General features: G+C 36.5%; 1 pseudogene; it reads left to right on the forward strand.

The window, feature by feature from the left end:
• Positions 1-4,581: 4,581 nt before the first annotated feature.
• The window catches only part of LOC149153045 (putative inositol transporter 2), a 39,265-nt pseudogene continuing 20,911 nt past the window's right edge, over positions 4,582-22,935 (forward strand).

Here is a 22,935-nt window from a genome sequence, read left to right on the forward strand (position 1 = left end):
CTTTGGTGTCTAGCCTAACCGAGGGAGTATTTATAAAAAAACTTTACAAAAATATCTCATAACAAAGTGAGATATATTCTAGGATGACTATGAATAAGTTATAAGAAAAATAGAGACAAATGGTCTTGTAGATAGAAGAAAAGGCAAAATGATGTTGTGTTGTTCCTATTCTTGTGAGTGTGTTGCAGGAAGGCCCTATGATTTGGCTTGTTGTTGTCTTTTTGGTAATTCTGTGTTGGCTGCCCTGTTTTCACTAATACTCTTTACCTGCTATGATACTCTTTGACTTGTTTGATCTCTATTTATCCTTTTTACCATTACTTATTGTAGTAAATAATCAAAATTTACATTTTACCAATTATAATTTACAAAATTTCTAACATTTCTTCCCACCATTGTGGTTCTGGTATTCTGGTTCTTTGAAGTTTTCTCAAGGTCTCATCAGTTTTGGTGTACCTGAAAAAGGTAGGCTGAATTGAAAATAAGTGCTTTATTTCATGCTTGACATAGAATAAGTTTTATAGACTGTCATAGAGAACTCTGCTTATAGGCAACGCTTTTGATGTTGATGCACTTGTTGATGAACTTGCCTGGTTGCTTGCATATTGATTTAATTTCTCCACATAGTCTATATGCCTCATCAATTTGTCATTAATAACTAAAGGACTAGGCAACCCTTTACTCTAAAAAATATCAAATCTCTTCATGAAAGCATTAATTTCTTCCTGCATGTCATGGCACCTTCTTGCTAAATTTTGCATCAGAGTCCTTTTAGTTAAAACCCTTTTGACTTCTAGAATTGTTCCTGTTCTATCTTGAATACCCAGTTCTTCAAGTTTGTACTTATTCTTAGTATTCAAAAACTGTATGAATCTGGTGGCTTCTTCAGACATATTTCCTAACTCTACTCTTGTCTTTTGAACCTCTTCTCGAGCTGCCTTTACTAAATCAATTTGCTCAAAAATTATTTGGATTGATGGCCAAACATTATTTATTGACTGAGTGATGTTGGCCCAAAGAATTTTCCTAATTTCTCTCAAATGTTTCTCAAATGTGAGATCCTTTTCTAATGATTTCACTTTCTATTCTAATCCTTTAATTTCCCTTGTCCTTTCTGCAACATTTATCTTTGAGAGATCATACCTTTGCTCCAAGGTAGCATATCGTTCTTTTACCTTTTGCAGCTCTGTAACTTGGAGCTTCAATTCCTCCATTGATTTTACTAATTCATTTGGGCTAAGACCTGTAATTCCTGCTTGTGTTGTACCTATTGTTGTTGTTGTTGTTATTGCCTCTATTGTGACTACTGGAACATTAGGTACTAGGGCTGTTCCAAGAGTGGAAGGGACTGCAGTGGAAGCTACTGGAATCACATTAGGAGGCTGAGAGGTCGACTTTCCCTACTTATCCTTCCATGATTTATCCAATTCTTATTCAGTTTCCTTTAGCTACTCATTAAGTTTCAGGACTAAGTCCATCAACTCTTCTTTAGTTCTTTGTTGTATCACCTCAGTTGTTTGTGGGTGTCTTGAAGGTGGCAATTTCAGTTGCTTTCTCAAAGCAGCAATGTCTTCATCCTTATTTTTTATTAAGGCTTCTACAGCCTTCACATCTTTGGGATCATGACCCAACCCAATGATCAATTTTTCTAATGTTTTGATCCTATTGTCTTTAGCCTGTGAAGAGGCTTTCTCTAGCTGTAGTTGGGCAGTTGTGTTATTCAAAGAATTTTCCAGCCTTTGGGCCATCATAGCCTTACCAGTCAAGGTGGAATAAATCATCTCTCCAGTTTGTTTATGCAATTCAATTTGATCCAAAGGATGAATATCCTTTGCCATGACCTCAAAATTGGTTCTAAGATAGTCTATTGCTGATTGAGGCTGTTGCACTTTAGGTTTGAAATAACTCATTATCATCTTACCTTCCTTGATGTCATAGGCTAACATCAATCTGTTTTGATTAGTAGGAGCCATTTTCAAATATTGATTATAAACCTGAATCCTCAATGGATCATTTCTGGCTTTTATTTCCATAAATGTCTTCTTGATATCTGAAGTGTCCTTTCCTAGTGGTCTGAAAGATGATACCTCTGCACTTTGTTGTCTTTCTAGCTCCTATCTCTATGAGCTAGTAGATGTTCCACCTACTGGGAATGTTTGATGACTATCTTTTCCTTCTTTCCTTTGACTATCAATAGTCTCTTCAAGAAATGTTTCCTCTGAAAGAGGATTTAACCTTTGTCTTTTTGCACGAGGTTGCACTGAGGTTCAACTGGCAGGGGTGGCTAATTCCTTGTCTCTTTTCCTATTCCTTTCCTCATTCAGAGGAGTCTATAGAATTAGAGGTTCTCCCACATTGCCGTGAGTTGGGGGAGTTTACGTTTAGGCCTGTTCCTTGGAAATTTATGGCTGTTTTGACTTTGTAGATTGCTCAGTGGCCTGTGTATTGGTCTATATTTCTTTGCCCTTGGAGGTCTCTGTGGCTGGTGTATTAGTCTGTTGTGAGTGCCTTTCTGAGGTCCCAACTACTGAGGCACTTATTCTTGATACTGATCTCTGAGAACTACCATGTACCTACCCAAAAGAATCTAAGTCAAGAGTCTTTTCAAGATCTCTCATTACATTTTCAATATTAACCTGTTCACTATCAGCAGCTACTAAGGTCCCCTCTCTCCATTCATCCATATTGGAAAACTGTTCAATTTTTGGGATCCTATGATGCATATGGGGCGACAAGCTATTCTTCATTCTTCTATCACAGATAAAGCCTGAGGGTCATATGGGGCCCAACCAAAACTCTTTCGTAATCTAAGGTAGTATTCTATAATTCTTTCTGCTGCTTCTCCTGCTTCTCTACTGTTGCAGACAAAAGGGCCTATTTGATGTTTGATCCTTAAGTGTGCTTTCTTTTTGGCTTTAGTAAAATGGATCAAATCTGCATTACACATCTGCCTATAGTATTCCAATTCAAATAGTCGCATTGGAACATACTTTGGTAACTTGAAGGGGGCAAGCTCACAACCATATATTCTGAATTTTGTGAAGTTCTGGTATAGATACCAGTCTCCCAATTTGTATTGCTTGGAAAGTTGAAGGGTCTTTTTAATATCACCACTGATCTTGGGAGGGGAAACCCCTGTCAACAAGGTGGTTTTTGGGTGAATAAATAGGTCAATGAATTCATTATAGGAGTAAGGGGTTTCAAAGGAATCATGAAAGACTGCAGACCAGAAGATTACAGACCTTGGATTTCCTCTGGTTTCAAGTTTCAAGACAAGGAATGGGAAATTTTCTGACTTATGAAAGAGCATAAGATGGTATATATACGTGGAGTACTTGAAAACTCTTTCATTTTCCAGTCTCATGAATTGGTCATGAATCTTGTCAGCAATGTAGAAGCCAAAGTCATATTTGATAGCAAGGGGTTGCCCAGGAGTAAAAATTGACAACAGTACTAGGGTTAACTCATCAACAAATTCACTAATATTGAAACCCATTATTGATGATATCATTTCAATTATGATTTGTCCCATATCTGTGAATAAATTTTGCATGTAAGGAGGTGGGCCATCTGGCTGATGCTTTGGTGACATGAAAATTTGATAGAGGTGAGTGAGTTCCTCTTCGGATAATTTAACTAATTTCTCAAGTAAATCTCCCAAGGAAATGGGAGTTAGGGCTTGACTGGGATGAAACTGTAACATTTCATTTATTAACTCAACAGTTATTGGAAAAAGGACTATTTGGCTCGGGGACATGACTGCTCAGTGATTAGCGTCGTAATTGGCATGGCAATGGTGAATTATTTCTGGGAAAATACGAACTGAGGGTAGAAAATACATAGGAAGGTTGGATTCCCATAGTCCTATGATATCAGAACCATTTAGGTAGTTATCTCTGCTTTGGCAAAAGACTTTCAGGTGATTTTTGTCAGTGATGAGGTCTTTTATCTAGAAGTCCTTATCTGCCAAAGGAAGATAGTCTAAATCTTTGTGGGGAGCATTTAAGGGTGCAACACTTAGGGCCACAGGGGTTTCCATGTCTGGTTCTTGTGGATTTAGATGGAAACAACGTTTCTCTATAAAAATGGGCAAACAGAGGGTCTGGGAACTTATATAATGAAAACAAAGACTAAATTGCAATGAATTTGGGATTTTTCTGTCAAATTATAGTGGAAAACGAGAACTTGCAGGGTTTTATTGGGAATTTGGATAAATACCTGTGTTTAGGGGATGACTAGTGAAATAAAAGGTGCTAGTAGTGGCTAATAGGTTTTGGGTTGCGTTAGCTGCAAGTTTTTTGAGCAAGTTGGTAGTTGAAAACCTTGGGCAGTTGACCTCAACATTCTTTGCATGGGAGCACAGGTTTACGGTACAAAATGATGAAAACGATATTTTTTCTGTTTTATTTACAAATTCAGGGGTTAGCGGGGGTTTTTGGGTTTTGGGCGGATGACACCAGCAGGGAATGAAGTGACATTTTTGTCGTATGCAGGAAAGTGGTAAGTGGTTTCGTATCGCACCACTTTTGGGGATGGGCGGTAACTAGCTGGGAGCGAGCGATTCCACAGGATGTGTGACGCATGGCGGAGGTACGGGGAGAAAACCACTTAGTGATCGCACGCTAACGCACGGTCACAAAGGGGTGCGCGATATTCATTAAGGTCGTCAGATCTGGAGGACATGATTGGACGGTCGATGGGGAGGTGAAGTGGCAGAAGGTTAGAGGAGGGTGGGCCCGATATAAATTAAAGGATTTAATCGTATTGGGGGTGATGTGATTGGTTATTAGAGTTATTAATTTTTCCAAATGACATAATTAATCCTCATTAAATGGTGGCAGAGTTGGGCTCTTAATTAACTACAGATTAGTTAATTAATCCCATTTTATTGTTTGATTTACGGTTATATTTAACCATCGGGGCGGGATATGTAATTTTTCGGGATTTTGTATAATAATATAATACGGGCGTGGGTAATTTTATAAGGGATTTATATAAAATAAGTTATAAATTAATATGGTAATGTAATGAAAAGCACCAAGTAAAAAAAATTAGAATTGTGTATTTAACTTAGGCTTGAATGAAAAAGGGTTTTTATGGGGTATTGTGTAATTTTCCTAAGTAAAATAGGATTTTACTTAGGAAAACACTTATAAAAGTAAATGAATGACTTATGGATGATTTTAAGTGCTTAGGCTTTTAAATTATTGGGCCAAGGGTCCGGTCCCTCCAGAAGTTAGAGAAATGCTCTGAACCCCTCTAATTTTAAAAAATGCCTTAGTACTTAGGGGGAATTAGTGAAAATTTAGAGAAAGATGAGAAGGGGAGTTAATTATTTTACCTTGCCTTGCTTGAAATGCTTCCAGTGTAATTTCTACCTTGCACATGTGATGAAAGTAAAAATTAACACATTTAGAGTCATTATCTATCACATGTAATTCTGCAACATCATCTACCTACCCTACCTACTTTAACCTAACATTTTTTCTTCTTTATTTGGGTGCACTTAGACTGGCAAACTCTTATCACACTTTCTTTTATTTTACATGTGGAAATCTATCTAAATCTAGCCTTATTACATCCAAGGGCTCATATTAAACTGTTGAGCTCCTTTTATTCACTCTACCTATCTACTTATCTGCCAAGTTTAAATAGTTTGGTCAGATTTTATTCTCTATCTCTAAAACATAAAATTCAAATATGAACGAGCCAAGCTTAAGTTGTTTGACTGTTCATAAATTGTGACATAAATTAACAAGATGCACACAATTGTTTATTGCATAAGAGTAAAAAGTAGTGGCATTTAGACTTGCACACTTTCCTTGGTCTTTCTTTTGATGGCGTTCATTTTCTTTCACTTTTTTTAACCATATTATTCTTTTCACCCTTTGATTTTTCTTTTAGGGTATACCCTCTTTACATTTTTAAATTTTTTTGATTTTTTGACAATACGGGAAACCTTTGCAACAAGTAAAGGTATGAACATATTACATAGCTCATCAAGTCAATCATGATATATGACACGTATTAATATAGGAGCATAACAGAAATCACTGAAACAAGAACTCAATACTACAAAATTGATGAATTTTAGAGTATTTCATAAAGTGGAAGAACTTACCCATTGAATATTCCACATGGGAGGATGAGAATTTTATACAGAAGCATCCAAAACTACTCAAGCATTGAGGACAACACTTTTTTGAAGGAGAGGGGCATGTTAGGTCCCTGTAATACTAGTGTATTCCCTTCTTATTATTTTCATTCTAGCCCCTTATTGTTATTTTTGTGCCCATGTTGTCCCCATATAATCTCACTATTATTATTGTTGTGCCCTTACATTATTATTTTTATGTCGGCTCTGATTATATTGTGACCCCTTAGACTCCTATACATATAAAGGAGGTCTTGCCATTTGTATCATCCAAGAATTTTTTTATTTGTGTAATGTAAAGGAGGTTTCCCCCTCACCCAGATGTGGGTGCTTTAATGTTATAATCAATGAAGGTTTATGTAAAGCCGGCATCTGGACCTGCAGCTGGCAAATTCGCACAGCCTCCAAAATCCTCCCGCGGATGAAAATGTATTGTATATGGTACCTGCAGATCATCAAGCATTCAGAATTGAATGCGCTCCCTGTTCGAGACTCTTCGCAGGTTATTTTATTTATGGCTTCGTTGGTTGTATCATCTGTCATTCCCATTGGGTCTCCCTTCATCATTTTGTCTCTGTCCCTGCATCCTCGTATCGCACTGGTAGCTTGGTTGCATGTCTGGTGTAAGACCTTTATTTGGATTTCTTACCTTCGAACCTGCTCTGTCTGGCCTTGCTCTTCATCTCCTTCAGGTTACTTCGTTCCCTTGACAATGGTGCGTCGTCGTGGTTGCTCTCGCCGTGGAGGCAGCAGTGGAAACCATGGGCGTTCTCAGCCTGCTCCCCAGAATATTATCCCTCTGGCTTCGGCTTCCCCATCCTCTGATAATGGAAAGCCTTTCCCGCACAATTCGTTCCAAACCACCCGCTTCAAATTCCATAGTCGTCTCAATAGACCGGTTCTCTCGGCCAGCATCACTGTAATTTTGGCTGAGGAAGAAGCTTGGCCTAGTGTCTCTATGCATACCTCAACTTCGCAGTCTCAGGATGATAGCGAGCTCCAGGGAGAAGATGTGGGCATTATGTTTAATTGTGGTGAGTTGTAGGTTGAGGGGAGTGTCCCTGATGTCCTCAAGCCTCCCGAAGACAATACTCAGGATATCTCGGCTTCTGTTAATTCGACGAACCCCCCTGATGGCAATCAGCGCTTGGCATCTCCTCCAGGTGGCAACGGTATAGGTACTGAGGACAATGTTGATGACTCATGGATGGGCATTCCTTGCTGGGTGGAGAAGGATGCTCGGGACCCTCTGAAACATGCTTGATGCCTTCGGGGCCTCATCTGATGTCGCAGTTTCCCTTCTGGTTCTTTTATCCAATGTGTTGTGTTATTTTGGCTTTTGTTAATGTGTTTTGTATCAGGTCTTGTCTCGGTAAGTTTATCAGAACTTCTGTCAATATGTTTTTTATCAGGTCTTGGCTCGGCAAGTTTATCAGGCCTTTCGTCTTTCAATTTTGCATATGGTTATCCGGGCAACACAGGAAGTATGGCTACAGCTCTCCTTTGACCTGTACTGTTGTTTACCATTATGGCCAGTGTTTTTGCATGTATGGCTTCTGGGTCTTTTGTATCTGGTTATCTCAACCTGGGGATAGTTTGTCAGTTCTGTTGGATAGCTTCGACTTCCTCTGAGGTCTTGACCTCCATGTAACTATATTTTCCTTTTATTAATAGAATTAGCCTTTACTTAGAAAAAAAAGAGGAGGTTTCCCCCTCGAGGAGGTTGATTTTCAAGTCATTGATCTATCTTTTCTTCTATTTTGTGAGCTGGTTGCATAACATTCATGCTCTGGCTTCTATCCTAGACTTGTAGATTGCATTGATGCCAAGTGTTTAAAAGAATGTGAGTCATGGTTGGGGATGGTCAGGCTTATCTCGAGTTACTTTTGGTTTATTAGTCTTGTCATCATGTGTTTAATGGATTCTGGAAGTCACAGCAAGTTTTGGGTAGTGGTCGAAACTCTAGGCTTGAAAAGTGCCTTAAATCCTGCAAACTCTAACATAGGTATGCTGGAAATAGTCCATGGACACAGGCATGTGGGCTTGTGGGAGCATCCATATCTCTCTAAACATTGGCACGCCCATAGCATGGGAGCGTCCAGAGGTTTAATAGCTTAAAAAAAAAATGTGACCTAGGGGCATGATACCTCTATGGTTGGGATGCCTCTTCAGAGTGCTTTTGATGATGTGGAAGGTAGGTTTGATGGGTTTCCATCAATTCCACTTCTTGAAGCATACCTAGGAGTTTGAATCATATCATATTATCCTCTTGTCACATGATTACCTTGGTTGGTCGATTACTTGGGTAGATATGGGAGGAGGGTGTTAGAGAGTGGTATCAAAGTCGATTGCATTGTCTTTGGGTCATATATGATACCTCAGAGACATATCACAACATGGTTCACCCCTCGGAATGGATTGTCGGTGTGTTGGACATGCATTGATGTCAATTTTATGTGTTTCTTATGCTTGTAGTCCATGTACGTGTTTCATTTATATGGTGTTGGTCATGGTTGTAGTGATGTCGTCATATGAAGGTTGAGGGCATTGTTGCGGGATGTTTCATCATGAGTGTATGGTTATATATGCATTTGTTATGCATGTATGATAGTTCAGACATGCATTGTGAGGTCATTGTATGCAATTAGGTCATCATGATGTTGTTGGTTGTTATGTTGTTGATGTTTTGACTGAGATAAAGTCGGAGATGTAGATCATAAAAGTGAGGTTGCAACATTGAACCTTGAGGCAAGAGCATGTCATCATATAGGTTTGGATGTTGGGCATGCAGGTATGATAGTTAATAGATTTTTATATGCATTAGGGTTATATGCATTAGGTTTATGTACATGTCTATTCGTTTTTTTATTACATGCATGATAGATGCTAGTTGATTAGTGTACTCATATGCACATGTGTCAGATAGTCATGAGTGGTAGTAACCTATGGTTGTATGCATTTCGCTTGTTTTTTTATGTTAGATAACTTGATGATTATGTTATATGTTGTCGATGAGTATGTTATAGGTTAACTTGTTGTTGTTATATGATAGTTAGCTTGATGATTAGGTTATATGTTGTTAATGAGCATGATATATAACCTGTTCTTTTTATATGCTAGTAACTTGATGATTAGGGTTATTACATTAAGATGTTGATGTTATAAGTATCACGCTAAATTGGACTCTTCTATGCATATGGTTAGGGTTATGACATTTAGGTTTAAGTCAACTTATTTATGACATTATGTTGTACTAATCTAGATTGATCATACATATGTGATTGTTATGCATAAGTGACAACTGTTTATGAGTTTATGATGTGAACATGTTATCTAGTGACTATTATGGATATCATGACCTTACATATTTTTGTGTTGATATGTGATGAAGTTATATCATGCTAATCTAGATTGATTGTGTAGACAAGATAGCCTCCCCTGAGATACATTAAGGTACAATCTTTCTTGTGTTGTTTACTTGGTGCTTCATTGTTTGATTATGTCATCTATTTTGTGTTTGAGCTTTTGGTGTCTATTATGTCGTCTAGTTTATTTATTTAACATGGTATGTTTGCACGTTGCTTGAATGTTTTATTAATTGCATGATATGAGTATGTGTTAAAATGATCTTGTTTAAAGATGATTGTACTAACACATATGTGTTGAGACATTTGATATGTACTTCATTGTAATAGGTGACAGTTGTAGCATTATGTCTAATGACTATGAGTTGACTATGGATTATGAAATGATTGTTAGTCTTGGTAAAGGTTCATTTGAAATTAATATTTTTATATTTGGAACATGTGGTTGACATGTGTAAGCAATTGTAGGAAACAAACTTGGTATTAGCATGACAAGGTAATAATTGATGTGTTTATATAACTAACAATTGGGTGATGTGACAGTGTATAGTAACACTGAATTTCACCAAGGAAAAGGTCAAAGATTGGCCAAGAATTGTTTTGGCTATTTTTTGAAGCCCTAATTCCAAATGAATGAGTGATTTTCATACAGGAAGTATTCTTAACCTTAATCTTGTCTGGCATTATGTGGATATGTGTTAGATTCATGAACTTGTATTTGAGAGGTATATTAGCTAGTCTCTAGTTACAACTAGATTTGTCAAGGGAATTGGAGTCCCTTGAGAGATGGCGAGGATGTCTTAAGTTGCAAGAAACGTGCTTGGCACAAATAGGTAATGTAACCAATGTATATCTATGTTTATTTAAGAACTGACAGTTATGTGTTGATGGCAGTATTAGTAGAAAATGAGAAATTAGTGACTAGGTGACTAAAAACGTTAGTCACTGCAGCTTTTCATAGTGAAATACTACCAAAAATGAGTAATATTAAGTGAACAGACTAAAAATGACCAACATAATTGACTAATTTAGTCCCAAATTTAAATGTAGGACTAGATAATAAATAATACAACTAAAAATGACTAACGTGAATGACTAATTTAGTCTAGGAACAAAAATACTACTACATAACACATACTACAATAATCAAACTCATTTTTTATGTTAGCCATTTTAATTGTGTCACTTCAAAATCTAAACTTACAAGTGAACGTACCTCATTTTTCACACTATTTTTTTTCCCACTGGCATAAATATAGTTTAACAACAATTTCTCTTCATTTTGACATATCTCTTCATGATGTAATTGGAATACTAATCATATTCCTTCTCTAAATTTATGAGTATTATGTTGACACTTAAAACCTTTAAAATGAACTCCCCTAGTTTCATATACAAAATTAAAGTTACATTACTTTAAGATCATTCTTTGTATATATGAGTATTATGTTGACACTGAACACCTTTACAATGAACTCTCCTAGTTTCATATACACAATTAAAGTTCCATTATTTTAAGCTCATTCATTGTGTACCCATGTTTATGTTCTAATCATAGATATAAGTAACAGGTAATGTCCTTAAGTCTACTTTGTCCCCTGTTGTTCACCCAATTCCTACCTCTACATACTACACCACAATAATATTATGCCACTTAAAATTCTTGGTGTCATTTACATTATGTATGCATTAGACTTTATAATATTTGTATCTTATGTTTACGTTGATAAACTTTCCATTTTGAATTTTCTCATTGCAAGTCTTCATCTACTCTTTTGTTACACCAATGCCATATGTCCAACATTACGCCCTAGACATCTGTCTAACATCCAAAAAAAAATTCACACCCATGATGTTTGTCCAACATTTGAACCATGTTTTCGTCTACCCTTTTCTATGCTACCTTAATGTTGCTTCCTTAGTTTTATGTACTAACACTTATGTTTCTCCTAGTTCAACAATGAGTGGATGTAACAAGCAACACTCTGTGAAGTTCATGATGTGCAATTAACTATTTTCTTATATGTCAAGCAATCAACATTTTTCCTGCCATGTCGAGTTAGGAGTATGCATCTCTCCAATTTTGTTGGTCAAATAATGTATCATTATGCCATTTTCCATATCATGTTTCTCTTTCTTCATGCTTAGGTCTATAACAACTATGCATAGTATTCCACAATCTTTGTGCAATAAAATTCCCTCAGAATAGAAGAAGGTAGTTCTACTTTTTCAAACAACAAAGGAAAAGGACAAATGCCACATCTCTGAACATCTTGTTGTTAACATACCCCATAGAGAAACCATAGCCTTAAGCTGGTTCTATGCTTGTCGAGCTTTAAAGCTACCAAGTTTCCTTCTGCAGCCTCATGTCTCAGTAACATATGCAATGGCTAGTACAAAGATTGTAATGGAGTCGACGATAATATGAAAAGATTGCATTGCCTATGAAACAATTTCACATTCGAACCTATTAGACAAATAATTTAAATATAATGACTACACTAAGCTGTGAAATTCATTTTCCAGTTCCTTCTTCTTTATTAGGAGGTGAGAATTTTTGGGAAACATTGTTTCATAAATGGAAGCCTAAAAAAATATACAACTTTGCTTCAAATTTTGAAATCCTTTTTTGTAAATTAGTGCTTGATTATATGTTCTTATTTTCTTACGTTGTATAGGAAACTATTAAAAAAAATCAATTTTTGTTTGTTTCAGTATGATGTAAAACATCATAAAAAAGTCTTATATTTTGGACATTTTTTTTTCTTTTTTCTTTTTTAAAAGTATTTTTGATATTTAGTTTACTATTCAAAACAATTAAACTTGTCAGCATCAACTTCTTCTTCACATTACAACACATTACAATAGTTAAACTTGTTAGCATCAACTTCTTCTTCACATTACAGCTATAGGTCAACCTTTCCTTTTCATGGACAGTGTCCAATTTGAATATTATTTCTCATGGGAAATGTCCAATTTGAATAATGTTTTGTTGAGTTATACTATTTTTCAAGATTAGAGGCAAGATTTGTGAATAAATATAATGGTACCCCTAGCTTCGGTAGAGAATTGGTGTAACTTAAGAAGATATAAATTTTGTTTTCTCGAGCTGACACCAAAGTAGATATAAAGGACGATTCAAAACCATACGTGATGTTCTTTAGCTTCTATGTGAAAAATTAATTTCCAAAATTGGACACATGATTTGTCAATAAACATAATCGGACACATAGCCCTGGTTGAACATTAGTGCAGCTTAGAGCTATATAAAAGTTGTTTTCTCAAAAATGATATCGAATAAATAATTACAAATGGAACCAAATTATGGTGTCACCTGTTGGGATGAGATATTTCTTGGGATTGGAGCATAGTGACATGTTCAAAAATGGAAAGGAAAATGCTCCTTGCATTATTTTCATGGATGAAATTTATGCAATTAGCAAGTAGAGAGGAACTAGAATAGGTGGACGAAATGATGAGTCAGAACAAACATGGAATCAACTTCTTACCTAAATTGATGGATTTGAAGGGAACAATGGTATCATAGTGATTGATACAACCAATAGGGTTGATATACTTGATACTACTTTGTTGCACCTGAGATGTTTTGATCGATAGGTATTTTAACAATTTTTAAAATCTCGCCTGCATTATTATGCAATTTGGTGGTTTTTAAATCTATTACCCATATTTGAATCTATATTTTTTATGTACATGTTAAGGTATGTGAGGATGCCTTACATTCTTGCAAGATAATGGATGCTTTTTATTTTTTTGTTGTTGGTGGTTTGTCTAAAAAGAGTATTTTATCATGACGAGTGTTTGGATCTTCAATATGTTGGTTTCTAATGTCTGAATGAGATCAGTTCAGGTGTTTTTCTGTTTTCTTTTCCATGTTATTTGGCTTTGGATTTTTGCCAAGATCTTCTATAGAAATTTAGAGGGAAGAATATATATTTTGCAACACACAATGCTCAGGAGGACTCAGTCTTATCCCTACTGAATTTAATTAGATATTTATCGTTTCCTCTCATCCTTGTTGGAGAATTTTTCTTCTTATCGAGGAGATCTTCAGGAGGAATCGCATGACCTAGAGGTATTGGATTTCCCCTTTCCTTTGGTAAATATAAGGAAAAATTAAAGATGGAATCAAATACTGGAGTCACCCTTTGAGAACTTTGCTGATATTGGAGCATCTATGATGTGTACCATGTTTAAAAAGTCCAAGGAAAATGCCCCTTGCATTCTTTTCGTGGATGAAATTGATGCGGTTGTTAGTAAAAGAGGAACTAAAATAGGTGGAGGAAATGATGAGCTCGAACAAACCCTCAATTAACTTCTTACTGAAATGGATGGATTTGAAGGGAACACTAGTATCATTATCATTGATGCAACCAACAGGGCTAATATACTTGATGTTGCTTTGTTGTGCTTGAGATATTTTGATCGACAGGTATTTTAACAATTTATAAAAGGTAACTTGCAATTTATTTACAACTAGGTGGTTTTTTAATTTAATGCCCATAATGAAATCCATATTTTTTATGCAGTATCTATGGACATATCAAATGTTAAAGGAAGGAAAAGTATTTTGAAAGTGTATGATAACAATAAAAATTTTGAATAGTGGTGTTTCACTAGGAGTCATTGCAATGAGAACCCTTTTCTTTGGTGGAAAAATCTTGCAAATTTATTGAACGAAACTACTACACTGGTTGCATGGGAAGGCAATAATTCATGCGAAGGAAATAGATGACTCTATAGACATGATTGTTGCTAGAATGGAGGGACGATAATGCTAGAAGGGAAAAATAAAAGTCTTGTGAGAAAGGATAATGCTCGTATTCTCACATTCTGTGTATTTTCTTCTCCCAAGGTCTCAGATACAGTAGTCAAACCCTACAATGCTTCACTTTCTATTCATTAGCTAGTGGAAAATGTAGATGTTCATGAGGACACTCAAGCTCACTACTCCTAGTTGTAAGTAACATTGTATCTCATTTTATTTCATCTTATGATTAGGGTTTAAAGTTTATAGATGGGTTAATTCAACTTAGGGTTTAGGGTTTATAAATGAGTCAATTTCAGTGAGGGTTGGTGGATTTCTTATCTAGGTTCTTAGCTTTCAATCATATATTTGAACCATTCAATCTCTATGACCCTAAGTGGAGTGACATGTTGGCTAAGGTTTCTTGGGTAGCTGAACTGGAGGTTCCCAATAGTACATAGCACTGATCATTCCAAAGCTGGCATGCCACACTATCCTAGTTATATGCATCTTAAAATGTCTCCCTTTTTATCATATAAAGTGCCCCCGCATCCTACATTAGTTGTGGGAAGTATGCCTAAAAAGTTGATTGTGTAAACCATTTGGCCTGAGTGGGGAATTGATGTTGAAGCCAAACAAAATATGGATGATGGTGTTGCTGATTGCTGGAACGAGTGTACACATCCAACAAAGTATCCTTCAGCAAATGGTGGCTATAAGTTTGTATTCTTATATGTAGGATGGAGACTTGAAAAACTTACATGTCATCCCCCAAAAGAGGAGTCTCATACTATTCTAGATTTTGGACATTAATAACATCATGGAAACTCAACTGAGGAAAATATAAATGGTAGGCATTAGTATTGATAGGATGCAATATCGTATATGGTTGATAGGGAAACAATTTGGTTTGTAGTGTTATTAACCCTTGAAATGTTGTTTGTTTAGCTGCAACCAAATGTTATCACTCACCTGAAATGAGATTGGAACTTGATGGAAATTCTGAAGCATCTTATAGTGAAGCATATTTGAGATTTTGAACAAAAGAGAAAACATTATGATATCAATATTTAAATATTAATATCACACGGAAGTGTCATTTCCTAGGCATCACAATAACCTTGCTATCCACCTTTTTGGTCTCTGAGTCCTTATTGTAATTTGTAAATGTCATTGTCAAGTGGCATTCACCTTAGAAGAAAGGGTTTACAACCTTATTTTGTAACATTTTTCTTCAATTTTGAAATATACATCATGTTGAAGCTTTAGTGATGGAATTTATGTTTATTAAACAAAAGTGTTTCCCTCTATCAAGGCAATTGGTTGCAATTCTTGGAATGCATTTTAACAAATATTTGCCAATTGCATTGGTGACTTGTATCACTGCAAGTGTGGTTTATATTTAAATGAAAAATGTCTAAAGATCTAGTTTAAGATTCAAGTGGAAAATTTTTGAATTTTTTCCACCAAAGACTTAGCAAGTGGCGAGTGTTCGAAGACTTAATTTGGAAGGTGATAAAAAGATAAAACAATTGAATAAAATAAACAAAATAAAGAAATTTAATGAATTGATCATTCATGTAAGCTACTTGGTAACATATTATTTCCTTTTTTTATAGCACTGACATAGGGAAATAATTTTTCGAGGCTCTATAATCTTTTAGTTAGACAAATGATGCAATTTCAACTTTCTTATTCAAATAAGCACCTTTCATTACATGTCTTAAGTAATCTATTAGCCTCTCATCCTCATTAAACTTGATCTTATCAAAAAATTAATCTGGGTTTAAGGAGTATTAGGAAACATGTAAGGGAATGAATCTACTTATCTCAATGCTTGTCAATTATGCCCCGAAGAGGTATATTTGGTTGCTTCATCTTGATATCTTCTTTTGATGGTCTGTTCAGTTGATACATCAAGCTAGGTTGGAAATGAAGTTGTGTGGGGAGAAAAAAGAGTGTATTTCCACCTCTAGTGCTCAAATTTGTAGGAGTGTGAAGCAACAATAGTGTTTGGCTCTAACATGGAGTTTGACGTCGAAGAATGTATAGATACCTTGACCCTGATATTCATGATTCAAAAAAGGGAGGTGTTTAAAGGGTATTATAAGATTGGATAATTATGAGATCTTCCATTTCTTAATGTATTCTTGATTTCTTTCTTTTAATGTCATTGAGGTTATCGATGGCCAAGCTTTCTTGTTATTTAACATCTTTGAGCTCCCATCCTCATTAAACTCGATCTTACAACAAACTTATTATGGGTTTAAAGAGTATCAGGAAACATGTAAGGGAATGCATATACCTATCTCAATGCTTGTCAATTATGTTCCAAAGAGGTATATTTGGTTGCTTAATCTTGATATCCTCTTTGGATGGCATATTCGGTTGATCCATCAAGCTAGGTTCGAAATGAACTATTGCTCCAAAATTATGTTTGACCGTATATGTTGAGTGTTGGATGTTATAGAAGAATAATATTATTCCTAGGAATGGTATGTTAGATTTCAATTTAGTTTTAATAGCACTCCATGCATTCTAGTTACCAATAATTTTAATTGTCAACTCAATTACAGCCCTATGGGACTATTTTTTATGCTATGTTCATTTTTTTCTACATTAATAACTCTGTTTTCTTTGTTGTTATTCCATATTACTGTTACTAATGTTATATTTTTTCAAATATGAAGGTCGTGCATTTGGATTCAATGCAATGTGTGCAATAAAAACCATGTCATGAACACTTTGGCTTCAAGTGGCAATATTTTGACACCTTCTCATACGGTGAAGAACTTGTGTTGGATCTTGAATTTTGATAGAACATTTTTTCGGAAAACATAAGTTAGTATGTGATGCGGGAGCATGTGACTCAGAGGGGAAAAATCTTCCAAATTATTCCAAAAATCCAAAAAAAAAATTTACACGCAAGGGAGTGGGGTCCTTTAGCCTACAATTTCTATGCTTTCTTAATTAAAAATAGAATAAATTCCAGGAATAACTCATGCTATTTGTAGCAGAGCTTTTCAAGCTTTAAATCATCCTGTAAAGCATGCTTTTCTTTGTATCAGATAAGGACTGAGAGGGCCTATCCTTAGCTATAAATAAAGAGGCAGCAAAGCTCTCATCAGACAGGGGAGAGGGGCGAGTGCCATAGCATTAATTTGAAAAAAAATTTGTTCTCTCGATGTCTCTTGTTAAACGACTCTGTATAATCATGTGCAGAGTATCGCGTGGTGCTTTAATAATGTTGAATGGCTCTTATTTCCTCACGCTGCCTATACTTTATATTATTCATTGAAGTCAAGTTCCCTTTCGTTTTATGGTTATACAGTTCTTGATTTTACAATTGCGCATATGTTCTGTTTATACTAAGGATTCTTGCAAATTTCCCATAAGTGGCTGTAACACATTAAAAACTTTACCACTGTGAGTCTTTACCATCGCAATTCTGAGATTATATCGACGTCGGAGATCCTTTGGGACTGTTACGAAGCCTTTCGACTTGGTCCGAAGGGAGCCTTGGCACAACAGGGACGAGTCCTGAAATCGGAAGCGAATTAATATAAACTGCGACATGTATATATCGCTGAGTCCATCGATTCGGAGGCGGGGAAGTTGATAATTGCACTGACCGGCGAAAAGCGGAACTGGCGACATATTAAAAGCGACATATAAGTGTATCGGGTCCATTTATTCGGGGAGAATAAGACCATTGTTAAGCGATCGCCGATTTGTATATACATCGGCCGAAACCAAACATTAAGGGCGGAGGTATATAATGCGACTTATATATATATCGACCTTAAACAATATAGCGAGCAGAGGTATATGTATATAGGCCTCGGTCCATAATATAAGAGCCTTTGTCCATTGTAAATTCCAGTCCATAACCGTCGCCGGTGCAAGAGGAGGTAAGAACATTCCGTGGGTATATATATAACGTAGACATATATATGTTGCGTGGCCTATAGATAACGTGGATATACATATTGTATATGTAAAGTCCTTCAAAAGGGATATCGCTTTTAAGACTTCACCGAAAGCCACGGTTAGTTAGTAAAGCATGATATTGGGATTTTTTTAGAAATGAAATATCAGTTTAATGACTGATGCGCTCAATCCAGAAGAAAGGGAAATTGATCAAAACATAGAAGAACTTGCTGACAGATTAGGGAGATTGTCTCTAACGCCTGCACCTTCGCCATCATTAGTGGTATCAGAGCCATCAACTGACATTGAATTGAATCTCAGGAGCATAAGAAGAATGGCTTTCAGAGTTGGAAGAGGACAAGGGCGTGGTGGAAGAGGCCGATCTGCAGCAAATGCTGAACTAATGGAAACAGTAGAAGAGCTGTGAGCTAGAGTGGATGCATTAACTTCAGATAGAAATATAGATGATGGAGATGTCAGTGAGCCCGAAATTGAAGCTGCTGAAGAGGAGGAAGCTGTACAGGTTACTCCTGAGATGAGATTCTTTCAGTCAGTGTTGAAATCCACAGCTAGGCCATGGAACCAATTAGTACCGATATATCAAGGAGGACTGAATCCAGAAGAATTGATCGACTGGATTAACAGCATGGAGAAATTCTTCGATTACGAGGAAACAGAGGATGAGAAGAAAGTAAAGTTTGCTGTCACCAAGTTAAAAGGCCATGCAGCACTCTGGTGGGATGGTGTGCAGGCAGAAAGGAAGAGACTTGGTAAGCAGCCAATCAAGAACTGGAGCCGAATGGTAGCAAAGTTAAGAGGTAAGTTTTTGCCAAGTAATTATCAGCAAACATTGTTTAGACAAATGCAAAATCTTAGACAGAGAGCTTTAACAGTAAAAGAATATACAGAAGAGTTTTATAAAGTAAGCATAAGAGCTGGAGAAGCCCAAGACACAGATGAGAAGGTGGCTAGATATATGAATGGCCTCAGGATGGACATTCAGGATGAGATAAGTCTATTGTCTCCTAAAACAGTAGAGGAAGCTTATCAGATAGCGCTGAAAGCTGAGGAAAAGCTCATAAGGAAGCAGTCTGCCAAAGGGAGAGGGACTTTCAGAGGAAAAGGAAGTCAAGGTGGTAGAGGAAGATCTACATCACCTAGAGATGGAGCTAGTAGTAGCTTAACCCAGCATGCACCCAGGGAAGGTGATGCAAGAGGCAGAGGGAGTTTTTCCAGAGGAAGAGGAGGCAGAGGAAGAGGCAGAGAAATAAGATGTTACAGATGTAACACGCTGGGACATAGAGCTTTTGAGTGCCCAGAGAATGAAGACATAAAACAGAGGAATGCAATTGTTGCTCCAGCTGAAGAAGAAGCACCAGCGACAACGGTAGTAGAAGAAGAAAACAAACTAGAAAGAGGAGAATCTCTGGTGGTTAATAAGGTATTACTTAAGCCAATGAAGGAGGTGGCTACTGAACCACCATAAAGAAAAACTTTATTCAAGACAGTGTGCAAAGTCCAAGGAAAATGTTGCCAGATGATCATTGATAGTGGCAGCACTGATAATTTGGTCTCTACAGAAGTAGTGGAGAAATTGAAGCTGAAGACAATGAAGCACCCAACACCTTATAAGGTGTCATGGTTACAAAAGGGACATCAACTGTTGGTAAGTGAACAGTGTGAAGTGGAATTTCAAGTGGGCAAGTACAAAGATAAAATTGTTTGTGATGTGATGCCAATGGATGTGTGTCACATATTGCTTGGAAGACCTTGGCAATATGACAGAGGAGCCATACATGACGGGAAGATAAACACCTACAAGTTTGGAAAGGATGGTTTTAATCATACATTGCTGCCTTTGCAAGAAGAAGATGTACCGGGACAGAAGACTGATCCAAAAACCCTGTTACTTGGAGTGAAGGAATACTTGAAGCAGATTGAAGAAAATGAGGTAAATTTTGCTGTAATTTGCAAGCCCAAGGTAATATTGACTTCTACTAAAATTTCTGAACTACCCATTGAAATTCAAGAAATGCTGGAGAATTATTATGATATTATTGTTGATGACTTGCCTAATGAATTACCGCCAATTCGAAAAATCAGTCATCATATAGACTTGATTCCTGGAGCAAGTCTACCTAACAAAGCAGCATATAGAATGACTCCTGCAGAAAATGAAGAAGTTAAGAAGCAGGTGCAAGAATTGCTTGACAAGGGGTTGATCAAAGAAAGCCTGAGTCCTTGTGCAGTGCCAACAGTGCTGAGCCCGAAGAAAGATGGAGGCTGGAGAATGTGTACAGATTCAAGAGCCATCAATAAGATTACAATCAAGTACAGATTTCCATTACCCAGAATTGAAGATTTAATGGATTGCTTATCTGGAGCAAAATATTTCTCAAAGTTAGATCTCAAAAGTGGCTATCATCAGATAAGGATAAGAGAAGGGGATGAATGGAAAACTGCTTTTAAGAACAGTGAAGGATTATATGAATGGAGAGTGATGCCTTTTGGGCTTTCCAATGCACCAGGTACATTCATGAGGCTTATGAATGAAGTTCTTAAGGAATTCATTGGTAAATTTGTAATTGTATATCTGGATGATATATTAGTCTATAACAGATCCAAGGAGGAACACTTGAGGCATTTAAATTATGTTCTACAGAAGCTGCAGCAAGAAAAATTATTGTTGAATCTGAAGAAGTGTTTATTTATGAAAGAGGAACTGGTGTACTTGGGATTTGTTATCTCAGCTGAAGGATTGAAGATGGATCCAGAAAAGATCAAAGCAATTGTGGAGTGGCCTTCACCCAAGAGTATTTTTGAGGTAAGGAGTTTTCATGGTCTTGCTAGTTTTTACAGAAAATTCATTAAGAATTTTAGTAAGATCAATGCACCTATTATTGAGACCATAAAGAAAGATAAACAACCATTTAAGTGGACTGCTGAAGCAGAGATAAATTTTCAGCTGTTAAAGAAGAAAATAATTGAAAAGCCTGTTTTGGTTCTCCCTGATTTTGACAAAACTTTTCAAGTTAAGTGTGATGCCAGCGCAGAAGCAATTGGAGGAGTTTTAAGCCAGGAAGATAGACCAATAGCTTATTTCAGTGAAAAGCTAAATGATGCAAAAAGGAAGTATTCTTCTTATGATAAGGAGTTTTACGCAGTTGTGCAGGCACTAAAGAAGTGGAGGCATTATTTAATGTCGAAAGAATTTATTCTTTATTCAGACAACCATGCATTGCAGTTTATAATGCAGCAGCCCAAACTCATCTAGAGACATGCTAAATGGGTAGAATATCTTCAAGGCTTTCATTTTGTGTTGAAACATATAACTGGACAGTCAAACAAAGTCGCAGATGCCTTAAGTAGGAGAAGTGTATTGCTGCAAGAAAGTCAAATCCAAGTGTTGGGTTTTGATTTTCTTAAGGAATTATATGAGACCGATTCAGATTTTAAGGAGGCATTTGAGGCTTGTAAGAATCCTGTTTTGGCGGACAGGAGCAAGTGGTTGGATTATTTTATACAAGATGGACTGTTATTTAAGAAAAATCAGCTGTGCATACCCAACTGTTCAATGAGAGAGAATTTAATCAAAGAGAAGCATAGTGGAGGACTTGCAGGACATTTTGGTAGAGAGAAGACCTTTGAACAGCTCAACAGATTTTACTTCTGGCCGAAAATGAAATCTGAAGTAGAGAAGTATGTAAGAAATTGTAAAGTCTTCCAGTATGCAAAAGGAAGGAGCCAGAACACAGGGTTGTATATTCCATTGCCAATTCCAGATAGGCCTTGGGATATGGTAAGTATGGATTTTGTGCTAGGATTGCCAAAAACTCAAAGAGGCTATGATTCAATTTTTGTGGTAGTAGACAGATTTTCAAAAATGGCACACTTTATTCCATGTTATAAAACTAGTGATGCTTCTCATATTGCTAACTTGTTTTTTAAAGAAATTGTAAGATTACATGGATTGCCCAAAAGTATTGTTTCAGACAGGGATTCAAAGTTCGTTGGACATTTTTGGAGAACACTATGGAAGAGGCTGGGAACTAAATTAAATTTCAGTTCTGCCTATCATCCACAAACTGATGGACAGACTGAAGTTGTGAATAGAAGTTTAGGCAATCTTTTGAGGAGCTTTACTGCAGAACATCCAAAGCAATGGGATCAAGTGTTACCACAAGTTGAATATGCATATAATGACTCACCAAACAGAAGCACAGGACAGAGCCCATTCCATATTGTTTATGGAATGCACCCAAGAGGAATATCTGAATTAAGGAATCTGGGAAAAGAAGAAATGAGAAGTGCAGAAGGTGAAGACTTTGCTTCAAGAATGCGGGCGATACATGAGTAGGTGAAACAGCAGCTACAGGACAACAACATTCAATATAAAACCAGAGCAGACATGAGGAGAAGAGAAATGAACTTTGAAGTTGGAGACTTGGTTTTTGCACACCTCAGAAAGGAGAGATTTCCAAAGGGAGCATATAATAAGTTAAAATCCAAGAAAATTGGACCATGCAGGGTACTGAGGAAATTCTCTGCAAATGCTTATGAGATTGAATTACCACCTGGTGTGGGAATATCACCAATTTTTAATGTTTCAGACCTGTACAAGTATGAGAATGAAGCTGCAGATGATACAGCACAGGATCAAGAGACTCCGGAGATTGACTGGGTAAAACAGTTACCCACAGCCAAGAATTTGCAGCCAG

Source organism: Pinus tabuliformis, chromosome 9 (genome assembly GCF_031772625.1).
Source record: "Pinus tabuliformis cultivar Carrire ecotype Pingquan chromosome 9, CPIR1, whole genome shotgun sequence".
Classification (NCBI taxonomy): Eukaryota; Viridiplantae; Streptophyta; class Pinopsida; order Pinales; family Pinaceae; genus Pinus; species Pinus tabuliformis.